At 35.4% G+C, this 19,294-nt stretch overlaps 1 protein-coding gene across 1 annotated transcript in view; it reads left to right on the top strand.

Moving 5' to 3' along the window:
- The first annotated feature begins 7,784 nt into the window (after positions 1–7,784).
- Positions 7,785–19,294, top strand: part of LOC109100425 (metabotropic glutamate receptor 4-like) — a 144,418-nt gene continuing 132,908 nt past the window's right edge. The window contains exon 1 of the mRNA XM_042726432.1: positions 7,785–8,193. The gene's annotated coding sequence lies outside the window, so the exon portion shown is untranslated. The remainder of the gene's footprint in view (positions 8,194–19,294) is intronic.

Raw genomic sequence — 19,294 nt, 5'->3', positions numbered from 1 at the left:
TTGTGCTTATAACAATGTTAATATCTTGTGTATGCAAGAATCTGTAGCTACATTTTAAGCAAGCATTACTTGTGATTGGTTTACGGGCTGTTTTCATTTAGGTAAAGAAATAGGACACAGTGCTGACCCCTGCTGGTTAAAATGTCACATTTATCCATTTATAGGAGACTGCAGCTCTCAAAACAACCTAAACTTGCAATCAAATGCAATATGTATAATATTAAACATTGAAATGTATGATCAGGTTATGTTTTTGATCTTTAACAACGGTTATGTTTTACTGCTATGAATTAAATATTAGTATGCAATACCTAATACCTCTAACACTTCACGGTATACTTTGTTCATGGAAAGCATCCTATTGCATATTCATCTGGCTATCATGATTATTCCTTTTGGATAAACTTCATGGAATCATAGATTCCATCTCTGGCTTTTGAGGCTGGATTTAATTAGATGTTTGCAGAAGAGATGAATGACAATGTGATTCTGGAATGCTGTGTTCAGGAAGTCAAATTTCAAAGCGATGGTGTGAAAGTATGTATTTTTCCATGGGCCTGGTTTTCTCGCTTGGATGTATATACAGTTGTTTTAATAGCAATATCAGTTATATTAATTTCTATATAAACACCACCATTAAAAAAAAACTTGGGGTCTGTAAGATTATTTATTTATTTATTTATTTATATATAAACACCACCATTAAAATCTATCTATTATTTATTTATTTATTTATTTATTTATCTATTTATCTATCTATCTCTTACGATCACCAAAGCAACATTTATGATAAAATGCAATAAAGACAGTAATATTGTAAAATATCCAAATTTTACTGTTAATATTTTTGAACAGTTAATAACTGTTATTATTGTCCGTTTTAATATATTTTAAGATGTAATTTATTCATATGATGGACGAAAATCACAAACATTCATTTGAAATAGAAACATTGTAATGTTGTAAACTGACCCTAAATTTTTTTGAACTGATCTAGATTGGTCTTTTCCATTGTAAGAACAACATATTGGCTTGTGCTTGATTTAATAATGGCTATTTCAAAGTAACTTCAACTTTCAACTTACTGGTGCATCTGTTATTTACACAAAATGTCCACTAAATGTCCCAGGTCTTGTGATAACATCTCATTGATTGTTACCACAATATGTGGCATTACATTAGAACTGGAAGTACAGCTGGGGATGTAAGAGCGTACATGAGAGCCTCCTGAATTTCTACTTATGAAAACAAAGAGACTATAATGGATTTCATGCATTACAGCCCATAGGCATTCAGTCACCAAGGGAACTTCTGAAGAGAGTGAGGTTAGCCACGATTAGCTGTCTTACCCTGAAGCATGGCAGAATGTGTGTGTGAAGCACAGATCGTGAGCCTGTAAGCAATGTTACTAACTTATTTACAGTTACAGTGCCATATGGAGGCCACTACCCTAGAGAAACAATCCCGGGTCTGTGTGATTAGAGGTTACACAGCACAGCAGTGGGGCCAATTTAATGCATATTCCTGGTCCTGTTGTGAATAATTCATCAGTGCATTATATTTACACTTTTCTAATCTTAAAAAGTGTAATAACACGCCCTACCTATGAAACGATTTAATGCAATTTAGAATGCCCCAGCATCCTAAATTGTTGAATATCTGTTTTACTCTGAAATACAACACTTTTTTTTTGCATGAAAATGGATTGTAAACATTGTTTCATGTTGATTTTAAATTGGCAAAACACAGGATAAAGCAAACTTTAAATAGATTAAAAAACTGGAAATGCTAACAATTATTAACTTATTTTATTTTATTGTATTTTATAGTAAGCAAAGTAAAATGTATGAACTTCTACTTGCTCATTGTGTTTGCTTATTACCTGTTTATACCTTCTACAAAGGGTTATGGTGAAATCAATTTGTTTACCCATATTAAAGGTATACATCAGCTTTCCCTTTCATTGATAAGGCCTTCCGAATGAGAGGAAAACTCAGGATATTCATGAGCATTCTGAAACAATTGGGTAATGTTCACTACTCTTTCTTTCACATCCAAGGCACTCCATGTAGATTTTATCAACTTCGACTGCCTTAATGGCACTTCCTTATAGGAAACATAACAACAAGGAAATTGCTGTTAAAAGTTGTGTAAGAGTCTTGTATTAGCCCAAATGGAGAAAATGTCAGAGGAACGTATTGCTTGCTTTGAGAGTGATTGTTATAGAACTGGCAGCTCAATTCAGTTGCTTATCTGCACTGTTGCAGATTAACTCAGGGACACTGCAGCAATTATAGCTCTAGTGTGGTGTAAGCAAAAATAAAAGTGTCTTATGTACCCATGCCTAAGATTCTTTTGTATATGACTTTGCCGAACCTGTTCAGAACAAATCTGCAAGCTTGTTCTGTGGGTGTTTGTATCGTACTGTGAGATAGACTCTGTGGTGAAATGTGAAAAAATGAAGGATGAATTCATCAATACTGAATGTTCCAGTTGGTGAGTGGTAATGATCAGGGATGGGTGGACACGCCTGGTCTATCATTTTCACTGAAACACCATGAAAGACAGATGCCCCCTTTCACAGCATATAGGCCTAGTCAGACAGAACTACTCTCCTGTGTAACATTTACAGTAAGGTGATCCCAATGTTGTCAGGATCTGTAAGTTGAAGGAATTATTTTCTTCACCTCTGTCTGTTGTAGTAGTATGAAGGAATTTTCCATATTTATTTTTTGCAGGTGTTTTACCTATATTTTGAATGTTAGGAAATGTCTGTAATTACTGGATAATGCCCATTTTTCTGTCTGTTGTAGTAGTATGAAGGAATTTTCCATATATCCAGAATACAAGTTTTTGTTTACACCAGTACACATGCCACACATATGTATATGTAAACATCCAGACTTTTAGTTTTGGTTGCGAGTAATCGCAATACATTGTTATGTAAACAAAGACTTTTATTTTGGATGCGACAATCGCACACACACACACACACACACACACACGCACCACACACACACATATATATATATATATATATATATATATATATATATATATATATATATATATATATATATACATATAATAGGATATTATAGGATAGTGTTCCTCGGGGGAAAAAAAGTAATAAAAACATATTACGATCTGTAACATATACATATTATGACTATGATACTGTATAATCTCAGCATCTCAATCTGTTGTGTGATAACCAGAGTCATTTAGTTGTTTCTCTGTGGCTTGGGGAGTTACTATTTGTGTCATTTTAGATTTTTTTTTTTTTTTGATGTGTGGTCCACACCATCTGTTGTATCCAAATGATACAAATAACATAATACACTGGAGGTAAATGAACTGTGGACATAGCAGCATTACAACAAAACCGCAGTATACATTTTGGTGAAAGTATCTACACCTCATGTTTCTGTTCTGTTTGCAAACAGGTGTTCTGTGGAGCATAAAAATACAATTACTGAAGACTGTTTATCATTGAGCGCTATGTTATTATGAGAAGCTTGGGCAGTCATAATGGAGATTGGTGGCAGAATTTTGAGATAAAACTCACAGGCTGAAAGCTTTGGAACTATTGACTATCCTTCAAGAATAATGCTAAATTAAAGATTTAAATACTCATTATATATATAAAGTTTTCACCTATTATGGCCAAAGAGTAAACTCTTATCTCACTACCAGCAGTGTTTGCTGCACAGGATGATGGGAAAGTATCTAAAAATCAGTATGATATAGTTTATGATGCCATTGGTTTTAATGTAGTCACCTAATGAGCATGAGACTGAATTAAATCCACTATGGATCTGCCAACAATCTGAATTTAAATGATTATTGATGATGATCTGCTGTATGGCAAAGGCTATAGTACACACTTGCTAGTTGTTATCTAACCAATGCACTGCATCAAGGGTTATGTGTAGACACAAATAACAGTAGAAAACCAATTTACTTAGGAGCTGGTCACAATTTCAGGCCTGCAGTTCACCCCAAGTTATTTAATGGAGTCATTTCCTACAGCCACTGTACTGCACTTTGTTCTTTTTTTGTCAGTTAATGGTGGAGAAGTAGTTTGTTAATTAAAGTATACACTTTTGCAATAAACACTGTTCAGATGCTGTGCCTCTGGGAGTCAGAATTTTACTCTAGGATGTAAGTGATCAATTAGTTCAACATCACTAGCAATGATAGGCTTTTTTGCATTAGAATGATGTCACTAAATTGCAATATTAAAGATTTGCCATGTGTAATAGATGGATGTGTGTGCTCCAGAAAGAAATTGCTGAAACTGATTCGCAAGAACCAATCTGGCCTAGCCTCATCCTTCCTTTTTCTAGTATGTGCCATTTGTTTTATTTATCCCCTTCTAGTGGGCTTGGTGATGTATAGGTTAACATAATATTAGCAAGGGACATTTAAATGTCAGTTAATAATTGTAGTCGACAATGAGCTCTGCTAAGTGTGAATTATTCCCTCTGAAGGGTCCTCACTATGATCCATCTTCTGGCTGTATATCTTTCTGTGCTGCCTGTCAAATATGCCCCTAAATCCAAGACTTATTTAAATGTCACAAAAAATGTAAGCCCACTGAACAACATCAAGTCTGGATATTTCTTTTATTTTAGTCCTACTTTGAGCATGTTGGAAAACAAAATATAACTGTATTTTTAATATTTCCTTATCTGTTTTTTCTCAATTCCCTCCTTCTGCTGCTTTATCTTCGGGGCTTTGTTTTGCAGTTGGTGCAAAGAGTACGGTTTAAAATAGTTACTGTGAAAATGCTGAGAAAATCTTTTACGTTTAAAAGGGAGACTTTGTAAAATATAAAGTCTAAACATCGAAAGGGCCTTCCTCTCATGAATGCGGGAAAGTGTTGGGCCCTTAGCGCACATCACATCATTTTTTGTGGATGCCTCTTCTTACTGGAGCTTGTCAGGCTACTCGTTATTTAAAGTAAATCAACTGCATTTTCAAAAACAACAAACTTTATCAGGATGACAGCATTTGAACAGATCAGTTCACTCTAAATACCACCAATACATTACAAAAAAAGCATAAATTTGCACAGCTGAATTGAAAACCATGATGGACAATAGCATTTAATGAAAAGACAGACAGACAGACAGACAGAGATAGATAGTTTTTTTTTTTTTTTTTTTTTTTTTTGCTGCTGTGCCTTCATGGCTTCTATGTTAACACTTTTTAATACTTTTGCATGTAAAATGATTAACAGCATTCCTGTTTGAATGTGTGTGTGTGTGTGTGTGTGTGTGTGTAAGAAAGTACAGTATATAGGGAAAGCAATGATCCAAAAGCACTAGCTCTGTACTAAAAGTGGTCGTGTTGCCAAGATGAGCAGAGACTCTGGCAGCACTGTAATTTGCCACCTTGAGGAGTTTATCAGTAACACGCTGGCCAATGTTCCTACAGTGGCTTGGCAGCTTGGCTTCTGAGCAGTAAAGCTGCTTGGCTAGACACCAAAGAGGCATGGGCTCTGTTCGACAGGGACAAAACGCTGCTGCTGCAGGACTCTACTAAATCTAGCTCTGTTTGTGATACTTTGGTACTGATGATTTTTTTAGAATGCTTAGGAGGAATAGACAGTAGATGGAAAGATACTGCATGGATTTTACAAGCCACCACCCACCAAATATATTTGATGCAGTCTCATATTCCATTTGAGTTTTAGTTTTGTCTGTTTATAAATGTGTGTGTGTGTGTGTGTGTGTGTGTGTGTGTGTGTGTGTGTGTGTGTGTGTGTGTGTGTATACATACTCTACACATACATACCATGGATTTATTTATTTATGAAAAAAAAAAAATTAAAGGGAGAACTGATGCTTGCCAATTAGGTATGTGTAAAAAAAGACTGTTGGCCATATGTAAAAATATTATTTTATGCATTTCTGTGGGGTGGTGTTTTATATTTTAAAATTTGAAATTTTTTCTTATTTTTGCGATTTCACCAATAAATCTCTGAATTTTTGGATAGTATAAAACCTAATTGGAGAATTAGCATTGACTGCGTCTGGTAATAAACTGTCTACGCTTACTCCTAGAACATTCAATTATAGCTGAATGGAACAAGAGGTAATGCCAAATGACCTCAGTAAAAAAAAACATTTCACCATACTGAATATGATTTTGTCTCACCGGACTGGTCTGCAACTCCTTCTCTGTGTCCACTGATCTAGTTAGACTTCTTGTAATGACTTTACATGAGTTTCAATGAATAAATATTAAAATAAAAAACTGTCAGCTAACAAACTGATACATTGTACTTGTGAAGGGGGCTTAACCTAAAATGTCATTCTGCCTTTTGTAAGAATAGCATGAGCAACAAGCTGTATAGGTTAACACTAAGAAGATATCAATATATTGTGCACACTAAATTAGTCATTTTGTTATCATAATCCCCTGGGGAAATGGTTTGGAAGACACTGAAGTTGGAGGCATGTATGTGAATAAATTAGAATTAAGAATTCATAATGAAATATCTTGAGAGAATGCTCAAAGAAACAACAACACTACCATCCAAATGTAGATGTTGCCTACCTTTTATTCAAGCCAAGATTTGTAGTGACGTGCTTTGTGACTAAATTTTTCCTCAAAAACAGCGATGTATAAATGGGTATATTTAGCATTCCAAAAAAGTGTCCTTCGGGACATTTCTGTATTTTTAAATCCTCTTTTGCTCACTGCACCGTGGTTATCAATGCCCTGAATCTTTATGCTTTATATTTTACAACTTGCATGTACAAGAAGATGTACAATTGTCTCCAGGACATTTACACTGCTTTTAAAAGCATATTCAACTAATTTCCTTTCCAAAGTGAAGAATAAAGTAGATTAAAATAAGCAATCCTAATGGGATCAAACAAGACTGCTTAAAAAAAAAAAAAATCTAATAAAACCCTACTGGATAAACTGAAGTGCTTTTTTCCCTCAATATTATTGTTTATTCAGTAGTAGTGGTTCTTTTAAAATAGCAACTATGATTGCCGTTATTTAACAGTAAAAAATTACAGTGACAATATTTATAGGCATTACGGAATTCTTTGTGATTGTATATTTGATATAATTGTATATATTATATAATGTTAGTATACCAACTTATCTGAGCTGAAATACATTTGTCCTTCAGGGTGTTGTAGGAATGTTGATTTCCCCATAATTTTTGATATTTAATTAATTAATAATAAAAAAAAATCATTACTGTGTGAGATATACACATTGTCTTGTTAAATATAACATTTTTATCAATAAATTAGAAGGAATTTCATAATTTTTACTTCTAAAAATCATTTTTATAGGGTACTTATTACCATAAATTGCATTTATTTGCATTTCACGTAATTAATTTAATTTATTAACTTTTAAAATATAAATATTTACTATATTGTAAGGTAATATACAGTTGACAATTAATAATTTATTCTGTAACATCTACTTTTTTTATCAATTTTTATTACATTTTTATCTCATCATTTTTATCTCCAGCATTTTTGCACTGGTATCTCATCAAGGTTGCTTAAATAATTATAAATATAATTATGTTAGAATTCCAGCATGATTTTTCTTGTAGGAATTTCCTGTAGTCTTTATTAACAACATCCTTAACAACATCCTTAAGTCCGTGCATATGCAGATATATTTGTCAAAGAGATCAATCATTTTTCGTTAGCAGCACGAAAGCTCTTTCATCAGTCAGTGTATTTTCTGTGTTGTGTGAGTGTGTATGTGTGTGTGATCAAATAGAGTGGGCTATGTGGGCGTTGAACGCACTGCTTCCACTGAAGAGCACTGCCTACATCTCAGCACGGCTCTGCTCTCCAGTTATGCTCAGTGCAGTACTATCTCTTCAGGTATGAGCTCATTACACAAGACGACAAGTATTTGGCAATATTGAATGAATGGACACCGAGACTTGGAGAAATGGAAAGTACTTTGGCTCCGAGAGCGTTTCAGCACCACTTTCACTGGACAGCGCAACAGCTTTTCCCACTTGGTATCGCGCTTTGGGAGATTTGCGTGTGATTTCCGTACGTGGGGAATGGAGTTTGTCGTATTGGGGGCCATCGTACCTCAAGTGATTAACGAGATACCCAAAAATCTGCAGTCGACTGTGTTTAGGTGATCATACTGGAGGTGTTTGGCTACAGCGGCGGCAGATAGAAGAAGGTAAGTGCATGGAAATGGGTCAACTTTGAACATCTCTCACGGATTCCTTGCGGGAAAAGCGTCGCTCGATTCATTTCGTCGATGTTGATTTGTTGATATCATAGCGATTTTTCTTGGTTTCCGCGAAATATTAGCGGTAGGCACGATGTTTGTGAGACATTTAGAAGAGAATGTCTTCAACATATATACTGACTAGTAGTGCGGCACTTTGGCGAATCAGACTTTTCTGTGATCATATAGCGTTTTTTCAGCATTGCTCTGTGAATATAGCAGACGGAAGTTCTGCCCATCACTTTGTTCTAAACAACAGGTTTTACTGTTGTGCATCAACGCCTCTAAGAGTGAATGCATATCACTGATTCATATGCTAATCACCTGTCAGGATTGAATGTTTTTATTAAGGTTTACTGGAGAAAATATGTTTACAAATTGGATAGGTGGGCTGCCTCATAATGAGAATTTTTTAATGGGGAATAATATTTCAGTCTGTCTGACATATTTAATCTCTTGGTCACTTGCCGCTACAAAAGTGAGATATTAGAAGGGTCAATGACATAAGCATGTACGAGATAAGGAGGAGAAATCTTTTAAAAATTTAATTTAAATGCATGTGACAAGTCCATCAAATTTAATCAAATGGGTATATTGTGACAAATCCATCAAAAAAATAAAAAATAAAAATAAAATGCTGTTTAACCATCAAAACACACACACACACACACACACACACACACACACACACACACACACACACACACACACACACACACACACACACACACTATTTAAAACGTATGTATGTATGTTTTGAACATTATTTGAGCTAAACATACACTTTCTTTTACATTAACTTAATTTTTTTATAGTTTTCTTGTCACATGACAACAAAATGGCTGCATGTTGGCTATGCCACGCTGACTTTAATTTGGGATTTGAGGGGGATATATATATATATATATATATATATATTATATATATATATATATATATATATATGTATGTATGTATATATATACACATATACATTTGTATATAGACACTCATTTTCATATTTTTCATATTTCATATAAAATCTCCATGCAGCTACAACACCTAAGCATTTTTTTTTTACTTTAAGCACCACAAATAAAGATAAACATGAATTGAAAATTTGAAGCCATATCTATTTTATATCTATTTTTCATTTAAATGTATCATTTAAGAGATGCATTATGTCACTGACCCAGATATAGCCTGTGGAGGTCTGGAGGAAGCAAAGAGTTTTATCAGCCTTGCAGATGTCAAACCTTGAGGCCATCTGGACCAGATGGGCTAGTTTAGAAAGCATGTTATATGGGTTTGTACAAACTTCTCCACACTCTTTAATACCATTAATGGATGTTTTGGCATTAGCAATAGTTTCTGCTATCGAAACGTGTCTGTAATTGGCACTGGAAATTGCGAGAGACAAGTTAGATGAAACACCTGTAAGAAATAATGAGTTGGGAGGTGTCAGTCAGAAGGCTGCATGGATGTCTCGATGCCTTGACTTGTAACTTTGTACCACAATACCGATCCACATCACATTGTCAGATCTAATGAGTCAACTATGTAATACAAAAGCATACACCTACATGATGTGCTATAACAATGTGTGATGGAGTGCAGTGACTTTTGTAGTATGGAGAGGCTGTCGCAGCAATGACTCACTCACTGGGTCTTTGTGAGAGCGCTACAAACCCATTGATCATAAAGCACAGAGTACTGCATTTCCTTGTTTTGCCACTGCAAAAAGAGTTTTCTGTGGCTGCTGGTTGGACAACATGAGGAGCTGCCGTGGAAACTGGGTGTATGATAGAGAAGCATGGCTCTCAGCGTATGCATAGCCAAGTGCTGTTTGAAGTCACTTCTCCAGACTTCATTAATCTAGAGAAGCTTTTAAAGCAATGGAAAGAGCTTTTGCTTGGAACGCTAAGGTCTGGCGATTTCAGGCTCCGCCAAATTGGCTCTATTACATAATTGAATGAGCTAATGAACTTTTCCATCACGGCGATAGGGAAGTCAGGAAAACTGGTGCAGTGCCAACTTGTAAACTTTTGGCCTGTGACAAAACTTCTCTCTGGTCACTCAATGACATCAATTGATGAAGTGTACATTTGCACTCCTTATGAGTCTGATCACGCACCATGTAAGTTCTGCGCAGTACAAACAACACTAGGTTTTATACATTATTCATAGGTTTTCTTAGGAATCTTGCTCTGTAAATGCCATTTGACCCTGAGATTTCCTCTGGGTTGAGAGTCTGTATCGGTTAACGTTGTTTACCTCCATCGAGAGCGGCGGACAACACAAGCAGACTGAATAAACTAAATAAGTCATAATGCTTGTCCTTCACCTGTTGTCAACTTTCTGGTCTATAGGCAAGGAATTTATATAAGGGAAATGTGTTTTGAATGATCTGTTTATGTCAATGTTTGTCATTATTTGCAACTGAATATAGTTACCAACTGCTGACAGATGGCCGAAAGCTGCTTGTTAGCACCTAAATAACTCTATTAACAGTTTCTGTTTTCTAAAGTCCTTGTATTGGGAACAATTCGTGACATTTCTGTGGTGTGAAATATACTGGCAGAGACCCATAAAGCTCCACTCTTATTTGAGTTTACTTTTGAGTAATGGTGATGAACTAAAACCGATAATGACACTGCAATTAGATTCAGATTAAATGTAATTCAGATTGACCTCTGATGTTGGAGGTTTGGCACAACACAACCTGAAATGATTATAATGATGCTTCTTTTTGGATTGGAATTCTTACTTGATGAAGAAATAGAGGATTTTGCATTTGATGTGAAATGATAATGAGTATATTTTTAACATTGCTGGGGGTGGTTAATGGCAGGCCTACTTTATTCCAATGCACCAGTCAGGGGATCATACTGTGATGTGATATGATTTGGGAATTCAGTCTTTGCATTATCACTGTTGCTATGAATGTTGTATTTTTTAAATCTGTTTCCTGCTTTCCATGGCCAGAGCATTGAATATCACAGTTTGGATGGGGGAAAATATGACATGCATGTGGATTAGATTATTGTAATGTCTGGTTTCAGCTTCTGTGTGTGCGTTAAAGTCACTATCGCGGGCTGATGAATAAGTGGTCCTCTTTAAGATCAAAAACCGTTGCTTGAGGAAGTTCGACTGATATCGCAACTTAATTGCTTAAACTAACTGACTAAGCATAAAAACACATTCTGACTCAATTTAGTCCTGTGTCAGAGGCTCTTGCTTATAGATTTTCTGCGCACATTATCAGATGACACCCTCTGGCACAGAGGGCTAGAAGAGGAGACAGTGTATTGAGTGTAGTGTGATAGCCTATACCAGGTCATCGCCTACATCTGTTTTTCACATCAGTACAGTTCAGAGTGGCATGACTTTATCAGATGCAGACTCTCCCTCTCCTTTTCTTACTCTCGCCTCTATTTCTTGCCATCGCCTTCACAGGCCGGGTAAATAGCAGTGCGTGATGCAGACTTGAGTTGTGACATGGAAGAATTTAAATTAAGATCATTACCCAAATATTAACAAGCCTTGCATATTGTAAGCTGCAGCATGACAGCTCAAGTCAGAAGTGTGTTAGTGGTGAAGATTCACAGCAAAACTTGCTGTCAGAAAAAAAAAAAATAATCAAAATAGTGCGATTAATAGGTTATTAAAATCAAAATGTACCCTCTTAACATGTTTCTGGTCTTATTAGGCGTGATTTACCAGCACACATTTTTCCAAAGAAAATAATGTGTTTTTTGTAATCTTAAATTTATATTAATTCATTTAGCAGATGTTTTTATCTAATATGAATTACAAATAAGGAATACAATGATTTGGCTTAAGGAGGAGATACCACAAGAAGTGTTAGCAATAGCATTTTCAAACATTTTTCAGGTTTGTTATGTTAAAGGTTAAAAATGAAGGATATTGGAATAGTGAAGAAAGAAGTGTTAGCAATAGTTTTTTTTTTTTTTTTTTTTTTCTTTTAAGTCGGCAGGATGCAGTAAAGCATGGAAGCCTGTTTCTACCACAGAATATAAAAAATAAAAAGGTTAATTATGACTTTTATATCACACATATTGGACTTTTTTTCTTACAATTCTTACTTTATATCTCACAGTTCTGACTTTTCTTCTCAGAATTGTGATTGCCATGTAACATCTCAGTTTATATTTCACAATTCTGTGTTTACATCTCCTAATTCTAAGTTGATATCTTGCAATTCTGAAATTTTCTCTCAAGTTTCAGTTGTTGCTTGAAAATTGTCAGCAATCGGCTGTCTGGATGGGGTTAGAAAGACCATTCCGCCAGCAAGGAACAGTGAAAGGAAATGTTCTGGAAACTGAATGAGCTAATTAAAATAAATGTTTTCCGTTTCTGAAACTACTCATATAGGCTATTGGTTAATGTTAGCTGATAGCCAAATGGCTATTAAGGAAATATTTTTTCTCCATTCTGATATGAATTGTTCCCTACAATCTAGTAATTTCCCAGTAGATAACATCAAGTCTCATCCCACGTATATTTTGTTTCAAATATCCTGTTTCAATCGTAAATATGTGACATTATGGACACAAAATAGGTTTACGAATGAATGCATTTTCATATTGAGTTTAAGACGAGCAATTTTCTTCTCAGTTAGATTCATCTTGGTGTAATGATGTTAAGGTACTTTTACTCAACAGCAAGACCTAGATATTCATTAAGAAAGAGACCTTGCAGCCTATTTAAATAGAAAATAGTTCACTGCTTCGGTATATGATTGTGTAAGTGTGTAATGAGACATATTAGGTCATATTGAGTGTCTTCATTCCAGACCATCTGCTTAAGGAGACCCTGGCCAACTGCTCGAAGACTGGGGGGAGAGCAGCACTGGAGTGACAGTGTTTCTCAGTCCACAGCATACACAGCAAAAACGTTCCTATGTGCTCTATTACCGCAAATGGGCCGTGTAGTGTTTTGGGTAAGAGGATCTGTGGCACAAGATCGTACCCCCCCAGAGGAACTCAATGGACTGTATGAAACAGAGAAGTCAGTAGTCTGGCTCTCGCTCTGCATCGGTTCATTTCAGAGCGATGGTTGCAGGGTATTGTCCACCTCTCTGGTGAGAGCCAACTCATTAGGCCGATTCTGCATGGGTGTCTGGATGCAAGGCACGTGCGTTTCTTCAGAAGCGCTCCTCTTTTTTTTTTTGCAAATTTTCTTTTAAATCGTCTTTGTTTGCTCGACTGCACTCGGAGCTTGATTTAGGACTTGCTTGAAAAGCAAAAAAATATTTTTTTGGTACCCACAGTAATAAATGATGTGTAAATGGTCATTAGTCATTTGGCAGAACAGTGAGTTCTGAAAAAAATAATGACGGGCAAATTAAGAAGAGGCAATAAATCATATGCTACACTTTAAATATTTGAAATTGTCTGCATAGAAATCATATCTGTATAATCAAAATGTTATATAGATGTCAAATGCATATTGAAAGAAATGAATGAGTATATACAGTATATATACAGTGGTTCCAAGTCTAATCGGAAAACATATTGAAAATCTTAGAGTTTCATTTCTTTAACCTGAAAAGTTAAAATTAAAGCAAAGAAAATTAAAAAGAGGAAAAATTATCTTTTATGATTCTGTACTGTTTCTGGATCAATAATCAAATAATGTTTGAGTTTTTAACTTTGATTATGTGACCTTTTCTACCTTCTTTCCTTCGGCATTACCTTTGGAACATTTTTAGATCATGCTAGACAACATAGATCATTTGCACAAACCTGTATATTGCATACCAGCTTGAGTTCTGCTATTGTTAAAGGAATATTTCACCCAAAAAAGAAAATTTGATGAAAATGTAATTTTAGAATTACATCACTTCCTCAACAGTGGATCCTCTGCACTGAATGGGTGCCGTCAGAATAACAGTCAACTTTTTAGCTTAAAAAGTAAGTCATTGTATTTATGCCATTTTTAACAGTATTACTGCTAATGCTAAATTATATCCAAGTCAAAAAATTACACCTGAGTCAAAACAGCTGATAAAAAAACAAACAACAACAACAAAAACAAAAAACATCACAATATCTCTCACTTCAAAATCCTCCAACATATTTGTTAAGAGCTTGATCTGTGCTCATTTCTCTCCTGATTCAGACAAGACTGGAGAGACAATTTCTCTCCTGATTTTTTTTCACTGGAGAAAGCAATATTATGAATAGAGGACTCGTATTTTAGTTGGGAGCAACTGTTTTATAAAACACGCAGCTTTTCACTTTTCACAAGATGTTGACTGATGGACTTGAGTGGTGTGGATTACTTGTGGCTGTTTAAACTCTTGTTCTGACAGCACCCATTCACTGCAGAGGATTTTTTCAGACTCATCTACATCTTGGATGTCTTTACAGTTTTCAGGAAATATTCATTTTTGGGTGAACTGTTCCTTTAAAGTAAAAGGTGGGTATACTAACATTAAGATATTTATAAAGATGTTCTGAAAATCAAGTTAAATGCTCCTTTTTACCTTCAATTCTGCTCATAATACAATTTGTAATGAAAAAATTGGATTTCATCATAAAAGATCACAAAAGATAAGAATAACTCAGTAAATAGCATTTTTTTTTATACAACAATTTATCATCATCTGATTGACTGTATGCTGTAATTTTGCCTCTGGAGTGAAACTCACCATTAATCCACCTGAGGAGATTCTGTGCTGTTGTATTGATCTTTGCCCTTGCTACCCACATACCATGAATTACCCTGAGCAAAGATCTCTATTAGCCCAGCCCACACGAATCCAGCGGTGTGATTTCAACTGCATTCTGCATATCCCTTCAAGATATTCAACAAAGCAATGCAACAGCGCAAAGTCCTGCCGGGACTTTGTGTCCCCTTATGTCACATTAAGCGGCAGACCCCCGTATGAGCGCCTCATGTGAAATGGTGTGTGAAATAAGCACATTTAACTAGCCCACCAGCATCATGCTCAGTCCTGGGCTGGGGCAGACTTACAGCCAAAGACTCGGTGTCCTGACACTGCCAGTTGGATCATATTCTTCCTCCTATCTCACACTGCCAGATTATGTGTTTCCTTTTTGTCTCTGACTCCAGGGGTGAGGGGCCGCATGTACAGGTTAAATGAAAACGATCAGCTCCTTTCCCACCATTTGAAGTGAATCTACAGTGACTGGGAACACGGACATCACTGGATGATTTTATAGAGCAAGCAAGCTCCATTCACACTTGCGCTTTGAAAGCTGTAACTGAACTGTTGTGATAAGTGATTTTTTCCACACAACTTATTTCATGCATCTTCCCTTAAATGGAAGAAAACGTTTGTGTGACTGTTATGAAATCACTGACCTACCTAGCAGTAACATGACTAGTTCTGGCATTTGTGCTATAGCCTTGAATATTTTTTTCTTTTGCAGCAGTTTTAATAGCAAGTTGATTTGATATCCATTGGCTGTATTTTAATTCCCTGTTTACAGTGCAAGTGAGCGGCACGACTTGACAGCTTCTGAGTGTTTGCTAAAGTGAAGAATTCTGAGGGCAGGCAGTGAGTGAGTGTTTTTTCTTTCTCTTGCCAGTGTTGTTTTTAATATTCACTAATTACTCACTTTGTATATATCAGGGTTTATGCAAAATTCATGATTTTTGGATATCTTTCATTTCATTAGTGTGAATCAGATTTTTGTAAAAAAAAAAAAAAAAACTGACTGACTCCAAAGCTGCAGTATAGGCTTCCAAACCTTTTATTTTTCAAAGATTTAAACATTTAAATGTTGTCAAACTTTGCTCTTCTAGTTAAAAGTTTTAGTTACAAGAATTTCTTTGAATTTCCGTTTATTTTCATTTACTTCCTTACATTTAGATTTAATTGCTACTCTGTTGCCTCATTTCAAATTCAGTTCAGATTAAGTTACTGAACTGTCTCGAAAAGTCTTGATTCAAATCTGAATGGTGCTAAATCGTGATATGTTAATATAACAGAAAGGTCTCTGGTGGATGTAATTAGGAAATCCATTTAGTTATACACCAATTTAGTTTATTAAAGCAGCATAATTTAGATTTTAGAACTAGCCGACACGTTTTTTTATTTTTATTTTATTTTTTTAATACCAGCCAAATTTAATATAGGGCTTAAAACACATCCAGAGCGTAATTTAACTACACTAAAAAATTATGGGTTACATACACCCAAGTACTTGGTAATATATTGACAAACTCAGCAATTGGGTTGTTTTTTGACCCAGCGGTTGGGTTACTACTCAGAAGGTTGGGTTAAGCATTTAACAACAACCCAAACAACAAAACAAAACAACCCAATTCCTGGGTTTGTCCATGTTTCACCCAGCACTGGGTATTGTTTATTTAAGCATTTTTTTTTTGTGGTGTGTGGTAGTGTAGTGTTATATCTCTGATGTCTAAAATGGAGTATGGGCTCAGCCCCTATTGTTCACTCTAGTAATGCCGCTGACCTACAACAAATGTCTTTGCATTCCCTCTATCTTCTTGAAATGTGCAACAGAGGCTGAGTCAATCTCTCAAATTTGCCAGATGTAACAGAATGGCAGAAGCTGGGACTAAAATAATGAATGCAGCCCTTGAATGCGAGCCCAGCCCTGATGGCATACAGTTTGTTCTCTTTTGCCCTCTGATTTCGCAATACAGAACCTTAGTTGGGGAGGAGTTGTCTCTTTCAAACCTAACATATCTAACAATGTGAAATGGGCCAGCTTGGAGGCTCATTAAAGAAATAGAGAGGACATGCCTCCATACTAGAAACCCAAGCTTTGATAATGAGATGTAATTATTTACTTTGAGCTGCCCCAATTAATAATGCATGGTCTGCAACCTAGAGAGAAGGGCTGTGCTATAATTCTCCACCAGAGCTGCGTTATGAAGCCTGGTAATTGTCATGAGTGTACTGGAGGAAAAAGGCTTCTCCGATGTTAATGAATCCCTGAGTTTTTGTCTAGGCCTCCCCCTCTGCATGTGTGTGCACATCTGTAAACCTTAGTCAGGGTAGACGCCATTTTTAATTTCACGCAATAGAAACCAAATTTGTGAGGGATAGACGTTGAGTCTCTTTAATAGGTTCTGCTGTATTAAGATTCTAAGTTTCTGAAGTAAATTTTTTGGAAAGATTTAGTTTGCATGTAGTGCCGGTTAAACGTTCAGCAGTCAGATATGCAAGAGTACAAGCCGCTGAACACGCTGTACATCAGTGTTCCCTCTAAGCTGTGTGCATGTTTCTCCCATGCAAATCCACAGAAGGCAGGCTCAAAAATATGTGGGAAAAAGCAAGATATTTCTTGAATCAGAGCTAAATGAATGGGCAGCATTTCAATTGGAGCACATCCGAATGTCCATTGATTTTTTTTTTTTCTCCAACTGAAACTAGAGCTGTGAAATATTCTGTATCCACAAACAGTACGAGAGATTCAAAGTGGCACATACGGAAGCTTGAAAAGGTTATGCATTATTGCCATGAATTAATTATAGTAATAATAAAAATGGTTTATAATTAGAATGTTAAATATAGAATGATTCCAAATAGAATCATTTCTAGTATTATTGATGTCAGGTAATGCCCACTTTGGAGTGTTAGTTCTTTTTTAATTTTCAGTATCTATACTATTTTAAATAGCTACCACAATAGTATGTGACGTATATCAATTTGATTGGTTTGAATTTGGAAAGGGGAAATCATTTTAGAGAGTGGAAAAACATAAGATGAGTGCACTGACGTGCTAATAGCAACTTTCATGCAAGTTTTATTTATAATATTATCTTTATTCAGAAGAAACTAGTAAAGATTTAAAAGTAACACGGTATCATGGATGATATTGTGATAGTCTCTATAAGAAGCAGCAAAAGAACCTCATTATTTTATGAAAAAGACTGTTTAGTTGCTGGCCCATTTTATCTACCCCAGGCATGAAATTCAGTATCTCATATTTATATTTTATGAATGCAGTACTCATAGATTTGCGCATACCCACATAACCAGCACACAGCATACTCATACACAAGAATCACTATTTTTTATTACAGCAGTTATTAGTTAAAAATTACTATTGCACATAAAAGCAATGGTGAAGACTGGATATTAAAAGGCTCATTTTTTTGTCTCTAAATTCATGTATATATATTTATATTTTTATATTCTATATAAATTTTTGACACACACACACTATGTTCACACAGAATGGTAACAATGAGCTAGTGTGTCTTTTTAAAGGAATTATTCTTTTAATGTTACACACACACACACACACACACACACACACACACACACATATATATATATATATATATATATATATATATATATATATATATATATATATATATATAATGTCACATATGGTTCTTATACTAACATCCAAAAATCCTGGTCAGTCTCTTTCAACTCAATCTCCTCCCACATATTAGACAATTATGTAGGTTTTTATATATTTATTTATTTATTTTTTTGCGTAATGGATGCTATACAGCAGTGGTTCTCAACAGGTTTGGTCTTGGGACCAATGTTTTCCAATGGTCATCAAGCTGCGTCCCACAGACTTATAAGTGCATTACCACCACCTATCTCTCAAACAGACCATTGGCACTCTCAATTGAGATTGTAGATAGAGTGTCAATGGTCCATTTGAGAGATAGGTGGTGGTTATGCACTTATAAGTCTGCGATCCGCTATAAAGCAAGAAGAGGAAAAAGACCTCACCGCAGGCTGTGTCGAGGATGCGCTCAGTACAGTTCAGACAGTCAGGCATTGCAGTGCATCAGAGGTAAAAAACAATATAAACTGTTCAGTTTCTTTCAAAAACCGATCGTTTTGTATCTTTACACATAAATGTATCGTCACGAGCTGCAAGGTTTAATTTGGGTTTGTTTGTCTATGTTTTTTTTGGTTTTATTGTATGTTTTAGCCCTGATTTCCATCCACATCCATTATAAGACTGACGGACTGCAACGGTTTGTGTTAAAAATCTCAGTTTGTGTTTTACTGAAGAAACAAAGTCACCTACATCTGTGATGCCCAGGGGGTAAGCAGATAAACATCAAATTTTCA

This window comes from Cyprinus carpio, chromosome B6 (assembly GCF_018340385.1).
Source record: "Cyprinus carpio isolate SPL01 chromosome B6, ASM1834038v1, whole genome shotgun sequence".
Classification (NCBI taxonomy): domain Eukaryota; kingdom Metazoa; phylum Chordata; class Actinopteri; order Cypriniformes; family Cyprinidae; genus Cyprinus; species Cyprinus carpio.
This window is presented reverse-complemented; position numbering and strand designations above follow the sequence as displayed.